A 12,614-nucleotide genomic window follows, 5' to 3' on the forward strand; every position below is an offset into this window, starting at 1 on the left:
GTACCAGGACAGTGGTCGGAAGAGGGAGAAGGAGGAAGAGGTGGAGGAGGATACTCGACCAGGTGGTAGTGGCGGCGAGGTGTAGAGAGGGGAAACGAGAGGTGGCTGGAACCGAGGTGGTGGTATAGCCTAGGGTAGGGGACCAGGTGAGGTCGCGGGGAGGGAAGTCGAAGAGTACCGCTATACCTGGAGTCGCTCGAGGCGAAATACATACCTACCTACCTACCTAGTATATATTCTCTCGGCTCGTTGTACTCGCTACGATCGTCTCTGTTCACCTCGTGGCGCCTATCTTGCTCGCGGCCCCGACTCTCTACCCCCTTTCGTCGGCGTGCCGAAGCCCCGGCAAGGTATACCGCTGTAAGTCCTCCATGATGCACGCCATAGAGCGCACCGCGGCCACCGTAAGACATTGCGCCAGCATGCAGTGTCTTACCTTGCCTTGCCAACGTCCGTCGCGGTGCGCCGTCCGTTTTCTTCTTACCGTCCGCACAGGCTTCGCAACTCGATCCAACGCGTCCATCGTCGCTCTTTCCTTCCTGCTTTCCCATCGGAAGCTTCGAGTCGAGACAACCTCGTCGTGACTCTTTTTCCTATATCTGCGTTTCTCCGCTGTCTCCGAGCAACTTCGAATGAAGCATATGTATATATATATATGTATGTATGTATGTATGTACGTATATATATTATATATATATGTACATATATATATATGTATGTATATATAGTGGATATAAAAATCACAGAGATTCCTACGTTTCTATCGGTGAAACTCTCGAGAATCGTTCAGTCGATTTACGTCGCGTTGCTCGATTTCTTCCGCCGGCCAGTGTAGATTGACCTGTTTTCACGGCAGCGGATCAGGCTTCTATATAGTTGTTCTCGTTGAAGCGTATCTATGTAATTTCCCCAGGAAGTCGTTTTTCACGAGTTTCCCGCGGCAGTCGACAGCCGCGTAGCTTCCCCGGCCGGAAGGGGGAAAAAAATTCGAGCAGCGAAGCCGCGGGGGCAGACCTGTCTCTTCCTTCGCAACATCCGGCTTCTCTCGGAGAAAAACAAATTCTCTCTCGGCTCCGGATAGAGAATTCGAGGAGATCAGCAGCCGAAGGTGCACCAAGGTAGTCTCGAAGAGGAACACGAAGAAGCGTTCTCCTCCTTCCCCACCTTTTCCTCCGCCACTACCTACCGCTACCTCTATCTCCTCCTTCCTCCACCTCCACCACGCGTACAGTCGTACGGTCGCCGGCGAGCAATACGGTTTACGGCCGCGTGACACTGTCCCGGACAACATCGGCGTCCACGAACAGCTGGATCCACGTTGGATCGGGTTGGATCGCAGTCAGACCTCCGTTCCTGGTGCACGTTGTCCCAGGATGGTATCGTGCTCGTCGCGGCATCGTTAATCGTGCGTAACGCGAGCCACCAGCAACGGCCAACTTCGGTGATCATCGAGGACTTTGGTCCTTGGTGCCCTTGTTTCGTCCAAGCGAACAAAAGTCGTCGCATTCCTTCGTGTTTCTTTCGAGTTCATCGATGTTCCACGATATATTCTAACTGTATGTTCGAACATCACAGGCGCGTACATGTCGTGAACAACGTTCGTGTGTACAGTTGGAGACCAGTGGGTGAGGAAGAGAACGGCACACACGTTCCACGGGAAGAAAGAAACCATCGTACCAACGAGGTGTTAATCCGGTGGATAAGCTAGCGGAACATACGTGTCCGTGTTCGGTCGCGAGTGAGAGTGTTTTTCGCGTGTAAACGCTAGCGTGGCGGCGTCCGGGCTCCTCGCGAGACGTCAACATCTGGTAGCGTGTATCCGGCCGCGCGAACGCGTGGACGTCCCGTTCTCCTGGCACACGGTGCGTGTCCGGGTTCCTCTGCCGGTGAATCTCCTCCGTGCGACCCGGACCTTCTTTCATCTTGCAATTTTCACGAGGTTAACTCGGTTCCTGCCAGTGGTGTGTACCGGCGTGTGTATCGTCGTGTCTGACGTTAACCGCTGCTTGGCTAGCACGCATACGAACCGTGCGTCTCGCTGCCCGATCCATCTATCGTCAAGGACAAATTGAATGGCTATCGTCCAAGTTTCGTTGTCGATTCCACTGTGACACTTTGTGCCCGAACAACTACGATCGTTATTCTCTATGAATTACATCTGGCGAAATATTTGCCAGTTGGACGAAGAATATCGAGCGTGCAGCATGCCGTGGCATAAGAGACAGATCTCGACGATCGTTTTCTGACCGTTCCATCGATTCTTCAGTCAGCTGTCGACCAGAGGATTATTCCTGCCAGCTATCCCCGTGGACGTCCATCTTCTATTCGCAGAGGTTAGTCACTCTCCGCTTCGTTCCGGTATAGTACACACTCGTACGTGCGCTGCCTGTTCTCCGCACGCCTCTGTGTACGTGCAGGTCCGCGCGAGCGTGTCTCGCATCCGTGGCTGTGTGTCTGATCGTGTGATCGACACACGCGCAAACACACACACACTCACGCACGCACACACACACACACTACCATGGCGTACACTCGTGTGGGCAGACGCTCTACGACTCTGGATCCGAGACATGTATGGGGAGACACGCACACGTGTATCACGCGCGTGTATATTCGACCGCGTGGATACGAGCGGTGCAACGATCTACTCGTCGCGAGAGTACGAGCGTGCGAGTGTGCGACGAGTTACGCGCGAGCGCAACCAGTCGTCCGTATTGCGAAAGCGGCTAACGCCGCGCGATTTTCAGTGGAAGCGTTTCGAGGTCTTTCGCGCGGACAAGTTTTCGACGGTTCGTCCAGGAAGCAGGAACGGGTTCCGCGTTCGATCCGCGAAAGCGGCGCGCGCACATAGGAAAGTGCCAATTTCCAAGTGGGAAAATTCTGTCGATCCGACGTTTCCTGCCGCAACTTTCGCGCTTTGGAGCAATATCTTTGCAGCGAAGCATTCGTAGAATGTGTGGTGTGAATTAGGAGAGCAACGACGTAGTAAGCGGTGGTTGGTTCGTCGAGATAGACGTCGATGGTCTTTCTGTGGCTTGGTTCTGTGAAAAATGCTGCGGTTTCTCAGCTATCTCTAATTTGACGAGAATTTGTGAACAAACGTGTATGCAGGTCACCGCGAGTTGATCAACGAAAGCTATAAATCGCCGAGAGATCGAGTTTGCGGCAGTTTGTTTCACGAGGAGTACGTTTGGTTTTCCGCTGTCGAGAAGTTCGCCAAGTGTACAAAGCTTGCTGGAAATTGCCCGATAGATCGACGAGATCGATGGACTTTGAGATTTAGGAAGGTTTGCTTCTGGTGTTTTTTTTTTCCAGGAGGACTGTGTTTCGTTTTAAAGAAAATTTTGATAGGAGAATCTGACGCGAGATACGACAAAAGTATCATCGGTGATCGACTTGTGAACATGTTACGCGTTATGGTTCTGTGCAATTTCGTCCTGTGCGACGGCGTTTATTCTGTTAGAAAGTTTATTTGAAAAATTGATTCTGACAAGATCTTACGATTTAAGAGAATACCTTATTTCGGTCGCGTTCTATTTAATATTCTGGTTTAGAGATCGTATTTTCGTCCAAGTTTCCACCGTCGAAGCAGGAAATCTACCGTAAGACGAGTAAATAGGTGTATCGCATGAAAGATCGGTTTGCAGGTTTAAGGAGACGTTCGATTCAAGGTGTAGGCGTAATTGCATCGTGCATTGGTAGTCGGAAAATAATGCTGAAACGAGTTTGTTGTTGAACGATGTGCGGATTAGTCGAAGGTTTTATGTTTTACAGGATGTTAACGAACAGAAGTTCAAGGTTTCTTAGTGCGTGATGATCATAGAAGTGGAAATAAGATCTTTTCAAGGTTTCTCCATGTGTAATAGCTCTAGGAGCAGGAATAAATTCCTATCAGTCAGAAAATCTTTTTATATCGAAGGACGTTTAATATTTCGTCGGAATTTTTGTATGGATGCGAGTGTGAAGTTTAGCGCGTAAGATATCACATTGAGATGCAATTAATGTTTAGAAACGGCGCGTAAAATGAGAAGAAAATTTCAAGTTTGTCGAACAGAGTTGATTTCTCGGATATTTTTACGTGTAGCGTACGTGATCAAAGTACGGGATTCGTTCCTTTATCTACCTGGATTAATTACATATTCATCGATGTTACTATGACGGTAGACGACACGTCGTACTTTTTCGTGTTTGATATTCAGATTCATTGTCTCGAACAGTCCGGCTATATTTTATCACTTTGTATTAATACGAATTTGCATCTGTGAAACGAGAACTCGGTGACGCGAGTTTAACTCGGTTTACAGAGTTCGATGATCGAAGAAATCAACAAATCAACCGTACTTTCTGTGCGATTATTTGTTTAATTTTTGTAAAATACATATACAAAGTTGACGTTCTCAATCGAAAATCCCGAGTAGTAGAAACGAATTTAAGCGAAAGACGATTATCGTAAATGACAGAGGGTTTTTAACGAGCTTCTTGCCTATTTGCTATCAAAGAGTCGCAGATAATCCAGAGGTTATTCGCAGAGGTTAACCAAGCTTGGCCAATTTACCATGGCGAGGAAGACGAAGCGAAAAAGGCAGAAAAATAAACAAAGAAGTACACCTATCACGCTATACACGTGACAGCCAACGATTGAAACTCCAAGTCGATGGAGCACCTGCCATGTTTTGGCAGAGTTGGTAATTAACGTGCTCGTAACTTGAAATATGGCGCGTGAACGTACACAATATGTTCCAAACGACGTGCAAATATAACGCTACGCGCGCTAACATTCAAAAATATCTTACTGCCCGTTTATTTTTTTACGTTCAGAAGACAAACAAAAACGTAATATCAAAAACCTATTCAAATATTTACCAACAACCATTCAAAATCGTCTATTAATCGAAGAAAAAACATTGATAATTTATTCGACGATCGAACGACGGTAATAAACCGACGAAACGCAATAACAAATACGCACAGCACATAAATCGTGAAATCGACGAATAAAATAAAATGTACAGCATAATCTACGCAAATTATAGCTGGTTCTAGGTCCTCGAGATTTTCGAGTGACAGTAATTTCAGCGACGCGGTCTGGAGAAACGTCATCGAGAATGAAATCCGTCGGATGACGCAGCCGTCCCTATACGCGTCGAAAAGACATATCGATCATTCTTTCGCTCAATCGTTGGTGATTGGATCGTTTCGAAACGATCGTGCGGCAAATGCACGACGCACTGGTCGAGCGCGTTCTGCTCGCTGACGAAACGATATCAATTTTATAGAAACGCGTTCGAAACATCTTTTTGCATCCGTCATGCGGGTAAACGGTATGTTTCTAGTAAATTCTGCGGGTATAGTGACTTACCTTTTTGTGCAACCTTTGATCGTTAATACGTATCGACACCTACGTGTACGTATAATTTTAACAAAGTGGCGAATCTTCAACTCGCGTTCCGTAAATGCAACGTTACCTCTGAAATCTCGTTTCCATTCTTAAACAACTTCCAAGCGAATTGTGTAAAAAGAAAAAAAAAATTGCGTACTTGTATATTATACGACACGTTTATTCCTCTTTTATTCGCATTCTCTCGTTCTTTCTCATTCACCGGGATAACCGAAATGAAATTACTCTCGATACGGTCGTTCGAATAAGATCGATGGATCCGACCGTGGAAGATAAATACACGTCGGGTGTTATATTCGCATCCAGGATTATGCAACGACAGCGTGAAATTAGATGCCCGCCTCCTTAAGCGAACGCAACCGTACACCTTTGTTCTTCGAGGGCCGCGCGAGGCAGTTGGTCATCGCCTTTTTTCCCCTCGACCCTTTTCACCCGAAACAGATCCACGATAACGTAATAGTTGCAACGATTGTTTCCATCCACGGTAAAATCCCTTGGACGCGATAGTGAAACGTTGCTTTGCACAATACACCTCCGTTACATCTCTGTTACACGTCCATGTATATCTGAAATATAGCTTCTTATCCGTCTCTGTACGTAGAAAAGACACAGTCGATTTAAGAGAAACTCGTTGCAACGAAATTACACGAAATCGTTACGTTCGTCCATTCGTTGGACCTCGCTGGCTCGTCTTTAAATTCGTTGCTCGAGACAGAAAATTATTAGTTAACTGTCTCTTTGTGTCGCTATTCGATCGTCAGGTATTTGATAAGTTTCACGATCGACCGAGTCAACCGTTAAAAATCCTCAGATTCCTGGTTCTGAATGTATATCAGGTGGAAAATGGAAGGTTAGAAGGAGACCGTGTGACACGATTCTCGCGACGCTAAATCGTGGATCTTGCTGTGATTGATTTACCGACGATTCAGCAGAGCAACGACGTTACTTTATTTCTCCTCGTTTCACGAGAATTCCCTGCTCGACGGTTAGAAAAATATCGGTAACGAGCGGCTGATTGGATTTTTACGCTTTTTACCGGCGTTTCGTGTCCGTTTCTCGCCGCGACACTCGAATACCGGATAAATGCTTCGACTCATCGCAAGAAAACGTTAGAATCTCTCTTTTTCGATTTCTCTGCTCCTCGTTTCTAAATGGATAGGCGCTCCGAGGGAGGGGGAATTCTTCATCCTTGGAAGTATTTCGTCGCGTCGAGTATCGTCGCGAACGTCGAACGGACCCGACGAGAGGAAAGAATTTTATAATAATTTCATTGCAATTTCATTAATCTTTATGACGCGCGAAGTTTTTACGACGTGGAAAACTGAAATTCCCGGCAACGATTATCCTTCACCTGGTTGACTGTACGATTTTTATCTTCGTTAGAACAAACTCTGTGTAAGATAAAAGAAACATCCCTGGAATTCTGCTAAGACGCGCAAAGTTATCTTGCTCGTTTTTTAATTATTCTTCGGCAACTTTTTCCTGTCTGTAGAAATACGAGCCAAAAGCCAGAACGACAGACTCGAAAATTAGAGAGTAGATAAACAGGATAACGGAGAAACAGCAAGAGAGAGAACTGTATGTATGTCAGATTTCAAAATAAAATTACGCAGTTAATCGCCATGCTTTCGTGTCTTAGAATCTAAAAAAAAAAAAAAAAAAAAAAGAAAAAGATGGAAGGAACGTATTGACCATTAAACGAAGCGCTATCTATTATGCTACTTACTGAATATGATTACCTTAGATTTCGAGTAATAGTATTAGCAGGTCAGGACGCTACTTGTACGATGTTCGCAATAAAGCAAATGATAAAACTGTCAGAAACGATCGGGAATGAACATAATTTCCTCAACACACATACCTGTCCAACTGTCCATCCAATATTTTCGCATTAAACCTAACATCGTAAAGCGACCACGATCTAACCGTTAGTCCATCGTAATATCAAACGTTCGCAGCTACGCATGCTTGCGAAAGTGGAAAGTGGAAAGATGCAAGAAACAAAGGACCTTAGTCACTTTATATAAGAAGTCGTCCGCCAAACATGGACTCCCTTCTACTATCTTCGCAGGATTTCGCATTCGTCCATGGACCGTTGATATTCTCGCGTTGCATCGCAATATCGAATGGGAGTTGCGTAGAAAATGACGTAGCGACGATTTAAAGGAAACCGCGTAACGACAGATCGAATGAAAAGACGCGACGACAAATTCGATGGACCGATGCATTTAGAGGGAAAGATGCGTTGAAAAAGACTCTGAACAAAGTATCGACTATGAGACATATTTTACTCTGCCTTCGATTAAACAGCGTTCCACAGAAATGTCCACGCGAGACACTGCTTCCTGTAAAAAAATTTCCTCGCTGTTTTCTCGAACGAAAGGTCGAGGGAATACGTCGATCGCATGTGGCACGTCAACGAACAGAACGTAGTATCCCCGTTAACCGGCCAGGTCGAATTATTTACCTGGTGTACCGGCTGCTTTTACGGTCCGGATTTCTCCGGCCTTCTCGCGAGTCGCCGGCCCGCTTCAAAAGCGACAATACGTTATGCAAATGAGGGTACGTCAGCGAGATTCTCCCTTCGATTTGCATTAAGCTCGCATTCAGCGTCGCTAAGCACTTTCACCCGTTGAGCTACGAGCGTTGATCGAAACGGCCAACCGGAGCGCAACAAGGATCGAAATCTGATCCACTCAGGAAGAACGTGTGCTGACTTGCCATGCGAACGTTCCACTTTGTTCCGCGAATCTCGCTTAACCCTTCGATTCGCACAATATTCGGAAAATAAGTTGCGATCGACGAAAGGCAGAAATTCAGTTTCAAATCTTTCGACGTCGTCGTTGCGTTCTACCGCAACTTGAACTGGCTCGCTACGTGGTTTTCAACTTTGTCGAGACTGGACGTGAGACAAGAGGTCACCGGTTTTTCTATCCCCGCTTCGTAGAATGATGTCGCCTATAGTCTGTCCAACCAGACGAGAGAGTCGCGATCGCGTTTCGTTCGTGTCTATTCTCTCGTCTCGTTGGACAGGCCGCAAAGCGGTACCCAGCGTGAGCGTAACTTCCGAAATTCCGGACGGCGTAACACAATTTCCACTCTTCGCGTTGGTTTGCCAGAAATTTTACGGTCACTTTTCATCGAACGCTTTGTGTGTTCGCTATTTGAGGAATTACGTTGACGCTGGGTGCCACCTTCGACGCTCGAGTGGCACCGTTCTACGAAGCGGAGACACAAAAATTGCTGTCCCGTTATGACAAAGTGTCCGAATAATAGTAAAAACTATGCGGCAAAGTAGTTTAAGGTGCGTAGAACTGGACGAACGTGAAACGTTATGGAGATAAATTTCTGCTTTTCTCTAATAGCCAATCAGAACTTACGTCGAGGATGCGCCTCGTATTTATTCTATAATACGAATAGTCTGTAGCAGTGGTGGCAAAGCTTTTTACGCGCCACTGCATTTAAGCAAATTGTGCGAATAATATTTATGGAGCTGCTGATGCGCCGGGCAGTTTTTAACGGGGGGAAAAAATTAATAGAAAATTAATGACACGAGATCTCACAAAGCCCAACGCGCAACTAGGTTGCAGATCTTTTTGCGTTTATGGGGAATTCGAAGGTGCGGAAAGACGTACAGGATGCCCGTAATACGAAAGAATATATGAAATATCGGAAGCATAATAATCTCTGTAATATGGACAAAGTAGGATAAAACCTGACACATTTTACGTTTCAACCTACAAAATTTGCTCCTCATCCGTGCAATGATTCTAAACACGGTTCGCGTGAATAATCGGTTAGAGATTAATGATCCTTTGCTTGTAATAATAATTATCGGTAAAAAGTAGATATCCGATATTGTTGCAATAAACAATTAACCTGGTTACTTTCCAGTTTGTTCTTCTTTACGCAAGTGATCAATTCGATTAGCGGAGCCAGTTGCTCCAAAGGCGTATCCGTATCGATAATTAACGATTTTTACATGTTAATTGGAACAATTTTAATACACCTTGGTGATCACACGCGTGTCGAGGAAAAAAGCGTTTTTTTCAGATTTTCTAATTAATTCTTATAGAAAACTCTCGCTGCTTCGAACAGCCGAAGTTTCTTATACTTTCGTCGTAACGAAATTTTCAATTAAAACGCCGTAAAAAAATATATTAATGTCAGGTAAAGACGGTTATATCGAGATTGGGACATTTTAGATTTTTGATTAAGGTAGATTATAATAGAATGTGTGTGTGTGTGTGTTAGCTGAAATGGAAAGAAACGGCGATATTTTGTAACGCGTAATTAAACTTTTGATTAACGTGGCTAGAGAAAAATTGGTGAAAAGTAACAACCAATGGGAAAGGTAGAGTTTAATTTCTCAAATTCGCTGGAATAGTTGGATTTTAGGGAGTGTACCATTTGTCTGGCAGCTCGAGTATTTAAACGAGTACTCTCACTTAGCACCTCGTAAATTTTGAATTGATGCGCGAAAGAAAAAGGACAAAAAAGAGTGAAATACCGCTTTCTTAAGCACGCGATCTTGTGGTATTGGCTATCTTGAAATTTGTTTGTTCCATCTTCCTTCTTCTTCGTTTTTTTTATTTCGTTCGCGAGTAAAAAGTATATTAACATTTTACAATGACAAGATATTTTGCAACAGTTTAACGGTTTAACTATTCAACACAGAGGAACTACTTTTATTACTCTCTTAATAAACGGTCAGGTGCTAATGAAGTACGGATGAATTTATTTTAAATAAATTAATTTCTAGATATTACTTGAGCGGAATCTTGCTTTGAAGAATTATAGGTGCCTTCAGGAGATTTCCAAAAAATTAATTAGCGAGAAATCGGCAAGAAAGTGGACACAAATACTAGACACAGGTATGGCAAACTGGAGTATACAATACGGTAACATATTAATTTCACGTGGAAATATAAATATTCAGAGAAACGAGAATATTCAAACTAGTAGAATCACGCAACGCACAATAGGCTAGTTACCTTAACCTACGGCATTATACTTTTCGTTCGAATTCTGTTTCGCATACGTACGATTATATCGTCGAACAAACTGCTATTACCATTATTATACCATTATTATTTGAATAGCAACACGTAACACGGTACGTCGTATGGTACGCGATCTGACGCGATCCTCCACGCAACGTGTCAAGGAATTCGGCGTCACGAGGTAAAGAAGAAACAACGTTACATGCTCGATGCAAACAAGCTCGACACACGACGATCGGTGAAAGTGAATTACGATCTCGGCGTCCGCTAGCAAACGTGCTTTCCTCCCGCTTTCAAAAACTCGTAAGAGCCGACGATTAGGCGAACGATCGACCGATCCGTTAGATTTTCTCGCGCGAAACTTTAATTTTAGCCGCGATACACCGAATAGTCGAGGAAAAGAATTTCCGCGTGACTCTGTCGCTTTTCACAACGTTCGTTCGATTCCGTAATTTAAATCTTATCGAGCGATAACGATCGTTGATCGTTCAATTTTATATTCCCGTATAAAATATTCTTTGCTTCGTTCAGAGTAGAACCGCTGATTTATTTCGCTTTCGTTAGATCTAATCCGAGAAAGGGGACAAACTGGAATCGGTTGTGCCAATCGGTGGCAGTGTTGATAATGGCGACCGATCGTCGCGACGCGGTGGCGTTGCGTGCGCGTGACGGTTGCCGACGAAACGAATAATTGCTGAAAAATTCCTGGTCTCCATCGGCCGCGACCGCCGTGCTATTAATTAACTATAAAACATTCGTGATGGCGAACGTGTCGATCGGCGAACAGTTCTTTCTCGTCCCGACACTGTCAGCCTGTTTTGCACCAATGATCGCGCTTTTTGCGATCGTATCGAGGGCCTCTGATGCTCGACAGAGATGGTCATTCTACGCGAGCACGTAGCTGCAGCTGCAGACGAAAATTTTACTGCTACGAAATCCTCTCTTAGGGGCAGATTCTCTTAATACTAATCGATGATCGACAGATTCTTATCGATTACGAGCGTTTAATTCAAACTCTTAGTTACTTGGAAATTATCAAGTTTATTTAAAGAAACTAATTATATTCGAGTTTCAACACTTTCTACCCTCCAGAAGACCCGTTCTTTCGTATTAACGAACGTATTTCAAGAATCGAACGATTCTTCGAAACAAGCCTGTATTTCACTGTAAATGCAACTTGTCGTTTGAATGATGATAATTTGCAATTCGAAGCGTAAACAAAATGACACGTAATAACAGATATTAATAATACGACGATATCATTTACTCAACTTCACGTGCGAGGAAAACGCTGATTTCTAAATTCAATTACACCGTCGTCGATACCGCGGGACGTTATAAACTGCAGCTTCTAAATTTGTCGATTGGATCGTTTGTCCGGTCGTAACGCATCTCGTATACGCCACTAAAAGATAACAAACATGACGTAATTCGCCTTTAATGCAAGTAGAATAACGCAACATCGAACGAAGAGATTTTTAGGCAAGCAACCTGTCACATACGGCGTGTTTGGCCATTGACAGAGTACGAGCCGACTGATTTCCCGCAGAAGGTAACAGGTTAAAGTATCAATGGCCGTCGTTATTCTTAACGATTGCCGCGTTATTTCCAACATCTCGTCCCATCTACCGGAATAACGCAACGTTGTACGTTTAAAGAAGGTTGGAGATTATAAAAAGACGACGAGATATTAAATTGACCGATTTCACGTTCCAAATACCGATGCTACTATTACGCTGCTTAACTGTGCGATCATTCGCGCAACTACCGTTGCAAATTCCAATTTCAAGCGAGATTTTCTTTAAAACTTGCGCGTACAGATATCGTACTTAATGGTGGTTCTTTTTAGGGAATTTTTACATTAGGCCAAACATTAGAGTAGCCTCGCAAAACCGCAAGACCATAATTCACACGGAGTCAAGAACGGTGAAGAATAGCAGCGTTACGAAGCAAAGGCGAAGAAACGAGCTTCGTACGGCGACTTGTTTGTTTCACGGCAACATAAATTTCGTCACGCGTAACTCGACTGCAACTTTGTGTCGTTGCTACTTCGTCTTGGTCACGAATCATCGTGGCTGTTGAATTACGACTCGGATGCAAGTTACGCTCGTTCGAAAACCAAACCTCTGATCGAAGATCGCCGCTCCACTCTTCAACTTTTTCATCGTGTCACAATTACCACGCGCGAAGTGAATCCTACGCATCTTTCGCGA

At 44.4% G+C, this 12,614-nt stretch overlaps 1 protein-coding gene across 5 annotated transcripts in view; it reads left to right on the top strand.

The window, feature by feature from the left end:
• LOC117158660 (uncharacterized) overlaps positions 1-12,614 on the top strand; it is a 267,429-nt gene that overhangs the window by 121,131 nt on the left and 133,684 nt on the right. For 4 of the 5 annotated variants that reach the window (XM_076618344.1, XM_076618348.1, XM_076618346.1 and 1 more), the window contains exon 1: positions 411-2,333. The exons of the other annotated variant lie outside the window; for it this stretch is intronic. The gene's annotated coding sequence lies outside the window, so the exon portion shown is untranslated. Of the gene's footprint in view, positions 1-410; positions 2,334-12,614 lie in introns of those variants that run through there. 5 annotated transcript variants of the gene reach the window in all.

Source organism: Bombus vancouverensis, chromosome 5, assembly GCF_051014615.1.
Source record: "Bombus vancouverensis nearcticus chromosome 5, iyBomVanc1_principal, whole genome shotgun sequence".
Taxonomy (NCBI): domain Eukaryota; kingdom Metazoa; phylum Arthropoda; class Insecta; order Hymenoptera; family Apidae; genus Bombus; species Bombus vancouverensis.